The sequence below is a fragment of the Cnephaeus nilssonii genome (assembly GCF_951640355.1).
Source record: "Cnephaeus nilssonii genome assembly, chromosome: 19".
NCBI classification, from domain to species: domain Eukaryota; kingdom Metazoa; phylum Chordata; class Mammalia; order Chiroptera; family Vespertilionidae; genus Cnephaeus; species Cnephaeus nilssonii.
The window spans coordinates 36,172,327-36,184,655 of NC_137090.1; the positions used below are offsets into that span (position 1 = coordinate 36,172,327).

Genomic DNA, 12,329 nt, shown 5'->3' on the forward strand with positions numbered 1-12,329 from the left:
GCTGGGATTAGGAACGGAAGGGTATGAATTTTCTGAGGGGCTGACTCTCTCACTGAGCTCCCACTACTTGCCCACACCACCCATATCCACATGCACAGCTCTCTGACTCGTGTCCTTTTTTCTAGGAGAAGCCCTCACACCTCCGCCCTCTTACAGAAATCCCACGATGAATGGGATCTAGAGTTCTGCCAGCACCTTGAAATCACACTCTCCATACTCCCCTCCCGGCTCTGACCCAAAACGGACTCACGTTTTCTGCTGGAACAGAGGTTCACCTTCCTCTTCACAATATGGAAAGATGCAGCCATAGGGAGAGGAGGCCAGGAGGACGTCACATCGGCAGTCCTGTGGACACTACGAGCCTGTGCAGCCTAGTGTGACTGAATTGCTCCCAACAAGAAGGAAGTTCTGGAGTGCAGGCTTGGGGTCTGCTGTGTGTGCTGGATTATGCTCCGTGCCTAGAGATGTGTCTGTACATGGCTGGGCTTCTCATATATTTGCTGAATGAATGAGCCCAAACCAGCCCCATCTCAGATAGTTGGGTCACCCTGGGACCCCACTGCTCACCCCTGGCATCTCTGATCTGGATTCACCTGGGACAGCGACCCCTAATGGGATCTCCAATCTCTTTATGAAATGAGAGAAGAGCTTAGCCCAAGGCCCCAAAGAGAATCACAAATTTGGCAGAGGCTTCCTCAAGAGGAAGAGAAAATGACCAATTGGCTCAAACACAGCCCCTCCAGCAGACCTCTCCACTGTCTAGGCACCCATGAAAACTTACCAGGAGGACCCAGCCAGTCCCTACAATAGCCCTATGAGCTGGCTCCGGGGTTCACCGAGGGTTCAGAGGAACAAACACTCAGAGAGTGCAGTGACCTGAAGGCAAAGAGCCAACATGTGGCCTGGTGACTATGTGCTCTGAAGGGGGAGGGACTCACCTGGTAAGTAATTGGTCCCACAGCTGTTGGGTGGTAGCAATGTTCTGTAGTATCAGACAGGAACAAAGATGGGTTCACTGTTCAGGAATTCGACCACTTTGTCTAGCCAGTGTGCCAGGGCGATGTGCACCATACAGGTCTTTTTCTCTCCCTGTGAGGCTGAAGTTCATTGGGAACCCCAAGTATGTGGTGCTGGGGCCAGTTGGCTGGCTGGCAGCTGGATCCTAAGGTTGGGCTGACTGACCTCCACGTGGTAGGGCTCAGATGCCCACAATCAGAGGCCAGCCCTTGACCTCTTGCCACCCAGCTCTGAGGCTGGATACAGGCTGGAGCTGGCTTCCAGGGAAGCAGAGTCCTGGCTTCCAGGAAGGGCAGGTCTTCAAGGCCAGAACCTTCTCGCTGGGAATGTTGGGCATCCTGAGGCCAAAACACATCGCCCATGATTCTCCAGCTCAACAATGCTCTCCAGTGAGGAGCTCCCAGTGAGGGCAACCCCCTTAAGTTCCAGGCTGTGAGTGCATTTGATCCCAAAACGGTTTCTTTTTGGGTTTCCAGGGTGTGTGTCTGTAGTAAACTGAACTGTTCACAGAAAAGCAGCTGGGCCCTTCTGGGCTTGGCCAAGGCAGGGTGAAGGGCAGGGGGAGGGGCAGGGCTAGAAGGTGGAATTGGAGTGTCCGAAGATGCAGATGGGGAAGTGCTTGACGTGGGACGACCACTGGGCTGCCAGCTGGAGGAATGTCACGCCGTTCCACTCCACATCGTCAATGATGACCGGCAGCATGTTCTGCTGGTGCTTGGCCTTGCAAACCAGGCGACTGATGCCCTTGATGCACTGGCTTTTGGACTCAACATCCTCATCCTTGGTTTTCTTGGGCGCCTTCTTTTTCTTCTCCTTGGTGACCACTGTCATGCACATGGCGGGTGTTGTGGTGGCCTCACCACTGCTGGGGAGCATGCTGACCTGGACAGACTGGAAGAAGCACTTGAGTGTGTTCTTGGCGGTAGGCAGGTCTTTCTTCTCCGCTACTCTCTTCGTGTCTATTGGCTGGGCTGCCGTCCAGTAATCCACCTGCAGTTCCATCATCTCTGCATGGACACTCTGGCTGGAGGAGGACATGCCCCCACTCACTGACGGGGGGAACAGGGTGTTGGATGAGGAGGCCGCATCATCTGAGTCTCCTGACATGGCTGAAGATGGTTCCACTCTTCCAACCATCACTGCCCCCACAAAGGGAATGAGCTTCTTGGAGGACTTCTCGTCAGGGCGCTGTTGTTTAGACATGAGCATGGCCTCTGCGATGGGCAGCAGGTAGACACAATTGGCCCCCACGACATACTCTGTGATTCTCGACACAACGTCCTGTGTGTCCTGCAAGATGTTCAGAGAATCCAGGTTGTTGAACATGTCCGACCAATACAGGTCCTGGAAGAACTTGTGGTAGCGGCAATCCATGGAGCCCAGGTAGCTGGCCAAGGGGTGGGAACCCAGCGGGATGACCAGGAAGCGCATGTAGTCCAGCCATTGGGGTGGCTGGTGGGACAGCTGCTCCACGAAGACCCCCAGCACAGCGCTGAAGTAGGGCTGTGCTCCTGCCACCGCGATCTTCACAGGCGTCAGGGCCTGGGAAGTGCAGGTGCAGTATCTCTGCATCCAGGAGATGATGATGCTGAAGGCCTCCTGGACGTCATCTGTGGAGCAAGTGCACACCATGGGCAGCGTGTGCCCCTGCAGGATGTCCGAAAGTAACTGGCCCGGCCAGTCTGAGGTGTTGACCAGGATGATGTTCTCAGGCAGCTTGTCGTGGGAAATGAGGATGTTGTTTAGCTGGTCACACACAGGCTTCCTAGGGATCTGCTGCTGGCTCTGTGGTTCTGGGTCCTCGTTGTCCCATCTGTTGAACCATTCATTCACGGATGTGTTACATCCTTGGTGGCCAGCCTGCTTCCTCTTGGACCTGCTGGAGGGGATGACTAGAGACTTGGTGAAGCGCACTATGGATGGCAGCTTCCTGGTGAACCAACCTCGGGCAGAGGACTCTGCCTCCCCACTGTCTGCCAGCTGCTTCCTAGGGGAGCGAATTCTGTGAGCCTTTGAGTCAGAGCTACTAAGACTTGACATGCTGTCAAAGTATCGCCTGAGCTTGGGCTTTGGGGTGCTGGGGACGCTGATATCGTCCTCCATGTCTAGGCTACTCTCGCTGGAACTCTCCACAATGTCATACTGACGATGGTCCAGGGCCTTCTCCACTTTGGGGACATGCCTCACCAGGGCCTGTTCTGAGGACATGACCTCCTTGGACACTTTGGCCTTGAGATTAGATGCCACAGCTTTCTGGAGGTAATTCTGTTGCCAGGGCATGCACCTTCTTCTTACTATCAGGTTCCCTTCCTCAAAGTTATGCTCCTGGGACTGCCTGTGGGTGGCACTGTAGCTGGCCGCCTGCTGAAAGAAGAAGCTCTCAGCCGGGCCGGCAGAGTCATTAGGCGAGGTCAGGGCCGTGGTGCTGGCCTGCCTGGCACTGGCCTCATGATCGATTTGCTGGCTGGATGGGGAGGCCATCTGGATCTTGTCCACCTTAGTGGTGGGTGTGCTGTAGGCCACAAATTTGGAGTCACTGTGGCTTGGCTGCTTGCCTCCCGGGGCACATGTGTTCCCAGGCAGGTGGGCCAGACTCAGAGGCTCCTTTCGGATCCTGGTGCTGTGGAGGCCCCACATCTCCATCTGCAAGCTGGAGTCTGACAGGCCCTCGATGCATGGCCTCAGTTTGGGGTTGGGGCTGCTGAGGACGCTGTGATTGTCCTTCATGTCTGGCACGCAAGACAGGCTTTCGAAGTATGGCCTGAGCTTCGGTGTGGGGGTGCTGAGGATGCTGTCATCATCCTCAATGTCGGGGCCACTGTCACTGGGGTTCTCCAGCATGTCATACAGGAGGTCCAGGTCTTCCTCCACCTCCAGGACATGCTCGCCAGGGTCCTGCTCAGGGTCCAGGACCTCCTCTGACACTTGGACTGTGTGCAGCCATAACAGGACTTTCTCATGGTAGGTCTGTTGCCCGGTCATGGTCCTTCTTCTGCCTTCCGGATTCCCCTCATTGAAGTCATCCTCCTCCTGGTCCTGCCTGTGGGCGTCATTGGAGCTGGCCTCCAGCTGTGAGAAGAAGTCCTCACACTTGCACTCATAGTAGGTATCCGAGGACTCAGCCTTGGGACTGGATTGCCTGGCTCTGTCCTCGTGGTCGATGGGCGGCCCGGACAGGCAGGTCATCCGGATCTTGTCCACCTTGCTGGTGGGTGTGCTGTAGGCCACAAATGCATTTTCAGTGTCACTTGGCTGCTTGGCGCCCAGGGCCCATGCCTTCTCCGGCATGTGGGCCAGACTCAGAGGCTCCGTTTGGGTCCTGTCACTATGGCTGCCCCACATCTCCGTCTGTGAGCTGGAGTCTGACAGGCCTTCGAGGTATGGCTTGAGCTTGGGCCTAGGGACACTGAGGACGCTCTCATCCTCCTCCATGTATGGGTCACTTTTCCTGGGGTTCCCCATCATGTCACACCGACGGCCCCTCTCTGACACTTTGGACCTGTGAAACAGCGCCAGGACTTTTCGCTTCAAGTTTCCTCGGATTGATCGCCGCTGCTTCTTTGGCTTCTCCTTCTCAAAGTCAACCTTGTGCAGGTCCTGTCTGTGCTTTCTACTGCAGCTGGCTTCCCACTCAGAAAAGGAGCTCTCATCCTGCCCCTCGGTGTATTTACCTGCAGACTTGGCCTTCGGGCTGGCCTGCCTGACACCGTGCTCTGGTTCGATGGGCTGACTGCACAGGGAGGAGATCCAGATTTCGGCCACCTTGGTGGAGGACTCCTTGACACTGCTGTAGAGGCTCAGCATCTGGCCACACTTGGGGTTTTGCTGCATGACTTCAGCCATGTGGATGGCGCCCGTGGCCAGTGTCTTGTACTCCAGGACGGCCCTGTTCTTATACAGCTTTCTCTGCTCCAGCATGACCTGTAGTTCGTTGGCTTCTCCCTTGAGGAAGTGGGAGTACTGCAGGGAGAAGGTCAGCGCCAGGTCGGTCTGCACTGGTCTACTGGAGGGCAGCACAATCTCTTGGGACCTCAGGATGCCCTTGCAGTCCTGCATCTTCAGGGAAATCACCACAAACTTGAGGTCCTTTGCCAGCTTCTTGAAGATCACTAGCTTCTTCAAAGTGAGACTGCACCACCTGGGCACGCAGGTTGGGTTGGAGTAGTCCACCACCCAGGTGGCGAACAGTTTCTGGGGTACCTGTGTTTTGAGCACAGTGGATGTGCTGGCCAGGCCCACATTTCGTGAGGAAGCTGCAGCTGCTGGCACCTTACCGGTCTTTTTCCTACTCAGGGTTGATGGTTTGTTCTCCTGTGGTGGGACAGAGGAGGGACATGATTGGTGACAAGAGGTGGGGCATAAGTGATCGAGTGTGGAGACATAAAAAGTGGCCACTCACTAAGCTGTCATTAGGTCAGGGAAGGCCTGGGTGGTGGTCTTTTAAACTCAGAGACCTAAAGTTGTCACAAAGAATGTCCTAAAGTTAAAACTTTTTAACTCAAAGCAGTTTATTGTGGGTAGCTATGTCCTAGGCTGGAATCTTCTCTAAAAAAAGGTCAATCTTTACCTTCACTGAACCTGCCTATTGTCTTTTGCAATCTACAAGAACATAGCTTTAGAATGTCAAAGAAATTTTCCTGGTTCTGGACACTCTGTGCTCTGCAGAGACCACAAATCCCATCATTGTTATTGAGTTCATTATTGGCTGTTCTCTCCTATATCCACCTATCGGAAAGAAGTATGTGTCTATCACTTTACTTTTTATGCAATCTGTCAACAATGGATTTCATGCAACCCACATACATCTCCACTGTTGACTGTAATATCTAAAATAAGGTGAAAGCTGCCATTCTCCAGAGCATAATTTCAATCATTGAAATTTTGCTTCAAGGCAATTTACAGTTTGGCTCAGATAAAATCTCAGCAATTGTTTACAATTTTGACTGCTTCTTACATTGACATTTACTTGGCACAATACAGCAGGATCTCAGAAAAGCTCGCCCAGCACCACCCTGCAGACCTACACCTGGTGCTGGGATGCAGCAAAGGGCCCATTGACCCAGCAGTTCCCTGCCTGTCGGGTGAATTTGTGTGAATTGTCTATTGGACCCAGGACCTTCCCTTGCTTGTGCTGCTGACTTTATTTGAGGTGTATTTTTGAATACTCTTGGTGGAACTAAGATTAATGGTTTACACATCCCAGGCTAAGGAGAGACAGGAGGAAAAATGGGCCTGGTTCTGGCTTTTCTACTGGAATTGCCTTTTGAGAGTGTGGGGGGGAAACCTTGGCTGTATAAATGAGAGCTTATCTTCTTCAGCTCAGAAGATCTTGAAGCGGCACATTCCCCTTGCTGCACCAATCTCAGGTGTTCTTAGCCAACTGAGGCTATTTGCGGATGTGTCAGAGGTCATTCCTCACCACATGCAGGAGCCCAAGAGGGAAATTCCCACACAACTGTAACTAAACTACCTGGCTCTTCAGGGGGAGCACTAATCAGGTTTGGTCCACCTGCACTGGTAACCCTTCTGGTTGTTTTACACAGCAGGGAGAGAAACCGAGGCACATAAGAAGGTTGAATGAGACTTTAGAGGAGTAAGCATCGTGAAGCTCAACCTATAAAGCAACACACTTCAACCCCCTACATCACACCCTCGAAAATATGCTGAGATACTAAAAACAATAAAAACAACAGCAGCAAACACATCTCTAGTTAACAAGGGAAGTTGTGCCTCCACAGCTGGGAACTCCCAGAATCCAGCCCTCATTAATATCTCTGATAGGGAGCCTTGACTTGCAAGTGTCTTACAGAAATGGGAAGACTTATCTATAAATTATCAACTATAAATTGACCAATATATAGTTGTCTTTGCATGCCTAAGTTAATATTTCCCAGGCAAAAAAAAAAAAAAAAAAAAAACCTAGAAAAATGCCAGCCTGAAAATTAAACTGATTGAATGAATAGGATGCATATCTTGATTTGGAAATTAGAAAATTCTAAGGAAGTGCACCAATAAAATCTCCTTAAAAAAGAAATTAATAAGAAATTAAGATGGTATAGATGGTCACCTAAACTTGCTGCCTCTCACAACCACATCAAAACCACAACTAAATGGCAGAAAATCTACCACCCAGAACCATGGGAAAGCTGGCTGAGTGGAAGTTCCACAACTAGAAGAGGTGAAGAAAGCACATTGAGACCAGTGAGAGGTGCGGAGGCTTGGAAAGTGCTGTCACCTGGATGTGCGGCTCTTTAAACCTAGAGATAAAAGCTCCCGCTTGCTCTGAACTCCAGTTCAGGGCTAGACTCTGCGGGACCCAGGCACATACAGGGTGAAACTGGACTGTCTGGCATCAGGACAGGAACTCAAGGACGGCTTACTCTTAGAGGTGCTCGCAGCGTTCATTGTTCATGCACCAGGGGCGGGGGGCGGGGGTAGGGGGGAACTTGGTCAGAACCCAGAGAACCTGGGACTTTTCTGGTTCAGGGCAGCCATTGCTGTTTGCTCTGTCCTGGTGATTCTCAGAGACCCCACCCCACCCAATTTACAACCCCATCCAAGCTGAGAGCATCAGCTTTTGCATATGAATTGCCTGTCCTTTTGCCTAAAATAAACTGCACCTGGGTCAGAGATTCCAAAAGAAGGCCCATAACTTGACAGCATCAGAGGCCTTGCATCACAGCTGGGCCTCTTCTGGGCATATCCAAACCCCATACAAAGAGGAGGAATCTGCAGATGTCTCTGTAGCTCCTGCTGGGTGGCCCCAAACAATGACTGACCTTGTACTTCCTTGGAGATCCAAGAGCCAGTCTACCCAGGGATCAGAGTGAGACCATACTGAATTACAACTCTTCACATCCATAAAGAGACACACTCAAGGAGCAGACTCAGTGAACACCGAAGCCTCACTGAAGCATGTCCTACCCCATAAGGGTGTCTCCTGTGCAACAGATCTTCCAGTGTAGACACAGCCGGTCATCAAAGCCAATGGGCCTGGAGCTCAATTCCTCCCAGTGATATCAATAGCTTTTAAGGGTTAACTACAACAAGACTGTGCAAACAACCTAAAATGGGGTGCACCAAGAGTATCCACCACGAGTCACTGGGGAGGCTGAACCACTGGGCCCTATAGGACAATAACACACAAGGCCATTCTATCAACTCAAGGAGACTTAGCAGCTACCCCGTACATAGAAACAAACACAGGCAAGCACCCAAAATGCGGAGACAAAGAAACAAGTCACAAATGAAAGAAATGGATGAAAGCAAAATACTGGATATAGAGTTCAAAACCACAGTTATAAGGTTACTCACGAATCTTCTAGAAACCTCTGAGAAATTTAGTGAGACCCTCAAGGATATGGAAAAGGACCAAACAGAAATCAAGTATACACTGACTGAAATAAAGAATAATATACAGAGATCCAACAGCAGACTAGAGGATCCCAAGAATCAAGTAAAAAATGTGAAATATGAAGAAGCAAAATACACCCAACTGGAAAAGCAAAATGAAAAAAAGAATTTAAAACTATGAAGAGAGTGTAAGGAGCCTCTGGGACAACTTCAATCATACCAACATCTGAATTATGGGGGTGCCAGAAGAAGAGAGAGAGCAAGCTATTGAAAATTATTTGAAAAAATAATGACAGAAAACTTCCCCTACCTGGTGAAAGAAATAGACTTACAAGTCCAGGAAGCGCAGAGAACCCAAAACAAGAAGAATCTAAAGAGGACCACACCAAGACACATCATAATTAAAATGCCAAGGGCAAAAGACAAAGAGAGAATCTTAAAAGCAGCAACAGAAAAACAGTTAGTTACCGACAAGGGAGTACCCATATGACTGTCAGCTGATTTCTCAGCAGAAACTTTGCAGGCCAGAAGGGAGTGGCAAGAAATATGCAAAGTGATGAATAGCAAGAACCTACATCCAAGATTACTCTACCCAGCAAAGCTATCATTCAGAATTGAAGTCCAGATAAAGAGCTTCACAGACAAGAAAAAACTAAAGGAGTTCATCACCACCAAACCAGTATTATATGAAATGCTGAAGGGTATTCTCTAAGAATGGAAAGAAAAAGATAAAGATAAAAATTATGAACAACAAAGTGACAGCAAATACACATCAACAAGTGAATCTAACAATCAAGTGAATACAAAATCTGAAGAACAGAATAAACTGGTGAATATAATAGAATCAGGGGCATAGAAAAAGAGTGGACTGACAATTCCCAAGGGTAACGGAGGTGTGGGTGGTGCGGGAAGAGATTGGACAAAAAGCTTACACCTATGCATGACGACAATGGAGGGGGTAAGCGCATGGGGTGGGGTGGGAACTGAGTAGTAGGGAGCTATTGGGGGGGGGGGCGGTTAGAAACAACTGTAATAATCTGAACAATAAAGATTTATTTTTTAAAAAGGACATTTCAGAGTTTATCTCTGAATTCTCCTGAAGCTAATAAACGCTGACACCCCATTTTCTCCCTTCTATAGCATGTCCACTACATCTTTTGCTCTCTGAGCTTCCTTGTTCAGACGTGTTCCTTCCCTTCCCTTCCCTTCTGCATTCCCCTTCTGTCTCCTCCACTACCACTCCCTACTGACTTAAGGAAAAATGAGAATAGGATTCCAACAGCTCCCTTTGGAGAAAAGCTGCTCTCAGCCAGGGAGGAACCAGAAATTGTTCCCGATTTTCTCTATGGCCCTGATTGGTTCACAAAGAAATTTAACTGTTAGAACATGTAGTGGCTATTCTAACCTATTCCAATTAATATACTCCTGATTTCTGGGAGCACAGCAACAGAATTACTAAATAAGGTTGTAAGATAACTCCTGTAGAGAAGTCTGCCCACTTTAAGAATGATAGGAAACTGAAGTAGGATTTAGAAAAAGTAAACAAACACAAACAAGCATAGGGTTGCTACAAGTGTGTTTCACCTTCTCACTGATACTTTGGGAGAATTTTAAATTATCACTAAAAGGGAAACCACTGCCCTAGCCAGTTTGGCTCAGGAGATAGAGTATTGGCCTGAAGACTGAAGGCTTCCAGGTTTGATTCTTGTCAAGGGCAGATACCCAGGTTGTGGGCTCTATCCCCAGTAGGGGGCGTGCAAGAGTCAGCCAATGGATGATTCTCTCCCATCATGGATGTTTCTATCTCTCTCTCCCTCTCCCTTCCTCTCTGAAATCAATAAAAATCTATTTTTTAAAAAGGGGGAGGAAAGGCAAATGAATCAGTCTATAGTGAGTTTCTTTCTGGGCCAACAGTTCTTTTGAGTCCCAATTTCTATGTCCAACAGTTCTTTTTTTAAAAAAATATATTTTATTGATCTTTCACAGAGAGGAAGGGAGAGGGATAGGGAGCTAGAAACATCGATGAGAGAGAGACATCGACCAGCTGCCTCCTGTACACCCCCCACCGGGGGATGTGCTCGCAACCAATGTACATGCCCTTGACCGGAATCGAACCTGGGACCTTCCAGTCCGCAGACCGACGCTCTATCCACTGAGCCAAACCGGTTTAAGCACCAACAGTTCTTTATGTGTACATAACAGCAATGATATTTCAGTTCTGGGTGGTGGACAAATGATGGTAATGGGTCATTTGCCTCTCAGCATAACCATTATTGCTTGTCTCATTTTCGGTTCCTGTAAGTGTATTCCTAGTATCACATGAGCTCACTCATCTAGGGGAAATGCTGAACAACATAGACTGAAGAACAAGATCAGCATTGATCAGACTGTCTGACCTCAGAGGGAAGGTAGGGGAGGGTGGGGATAAGGGAGAAAGATCAACCAAAGGACTTGTGTGCTTGCATATGAGCCTAACCAGTGATCACGGACAACAGGGGGGTGGGGCATGCGTGTGGAGGGGTTTGGGATGGGAATGGGGGGTTTTGAAGACAAATATGTGATACCTTAATCAATAAAGTAATAAATAAATGAATAAATAAATAAATAAATAAATAATCCTACCTAATAAAAAGGTAATATGCAAATTGACCATACCATCGACACACCCACAAGCCATGCCCAGAAAGCCAATCAGAGCAAGTATGCAAATTAACCCAACCAAGATGGCTACAGCACACAGAGCAAGGTTTCCCAGGTAACAGAGCAACCAAGCTTTCCGTGAGCCATTGCAGGCCCAAGCCTCCACTCAAGCTACAAAATTTCAATTATAGAAGGTAAACAAATGCAAACAGAAATGGCAGCAGAACGGAGCTTGAGAGAGCAAGCCAGGGTTGCCAGCGGCAACAGGGGAAGCAAAGCTTTCCACACACCCTGTCCTGGCCCACCCGATTAAGGCAACAAAGTTTCAATTATAACCCCAACAGAAATGGCTGCCGGCCGCGGAGGGAGCCCCAGGCTTGGCTCTGCTCCAGGCTACAAAGTTTCAATTGTAGAAGGAAAATAAATTCCAGATACCAGGGCCTCCGCTTGGGTTGCCAGGGGGAGTGGCTGGCCTGCAAACCACCACAGGCCCCTCGCTCAGGCCGCCCCATGCCCCAAGGGAACCCCCACCCTGATCCGGGACACCCTTCAGGGCAAACCAGCTGGCCCCCACTCCTGCACCAGGCCTCTATCCTATCTAATAAAAGAGTAATATGCAGATTGACCATCACTCCAACACACAATATGTCTGCCCCCATGTGGTCAAAGATCCCGCCCCCATGTGGAAACAAGATGGCCACTACAAGATGGCCAGCAGGAGAGGGCAGTTGGGAGGCACCCTGCCTGCAAGGGAGGGCAGTTGAAAGGGACCAGGCCTGCAAGGGAGGGCAGTTGTGAGGGACCAGGCTTGCAAGGGAGGGCAGTTGGAGGTGATCAACCCTGCAGGAGAGGGCAGTTAGGGGTGACCAGGCTGGCAGAGGAGGGAAGTTGGGGGTAAACAGGCTGGCAGGGGAGCAGTTAAGCATCAACCAAGCTGGCAGTGGAGTGGTTAGGGAGTGATCAGGCTGGCAGGCAGAAGCAGTTAGGGGCAATCAGGAAGGCAGGCAGGTGAGCAGTTTGGAGCCAGCAGTCCTGGATTGTGAGAGGGATGTCCGACTGCCCGTTTAGGCCCGATCCCGGGATCGGGCCTAAACGGGCAGTCGGACACCCTCCAGGGGTCCCAGATTGGAGAGGGTACAGGCTGGGCTGAGGGACAACCCCCCTCCGTGCACGAATTTCGAGCACCGGGCTTCTAGTAGTTATATATTTAGAATAAGTGAATGAGATACTGAACCAAAAGGGAAATTAATGATTTTAAAGGAACCTTCCAGGAGGAAACTAAGCTTGAGACTGACCAAATGTTTGCTAATCAGCTTTTC

At 49.7% G+C, this 12,329-nt stretch overlaps 1 pseudogene across 1 annotated transcript in view; it reads right to left on the reverse strand.

The window, feature by feature from the left end:
* Positions 1–1,590: 1,590 nt before the first annotated feature.
* The window catches only part of LOC307115467 (phosphofurin acidic cluster sorting protein 2-like), a 41,565-nt pseudogene continuing 30,826 nt past the window's right edge, over positions 1,591–12,329 (reverse strand). The window contains exon 6 of the transcript in view: positions 1,591–1,658. The product of the transcript in view is annotated as a phosphofurin acidic cluster sorting protein 2-like (transcript). The remainder of the gene's footprint in view (positions 1,659–12,329) is intronic.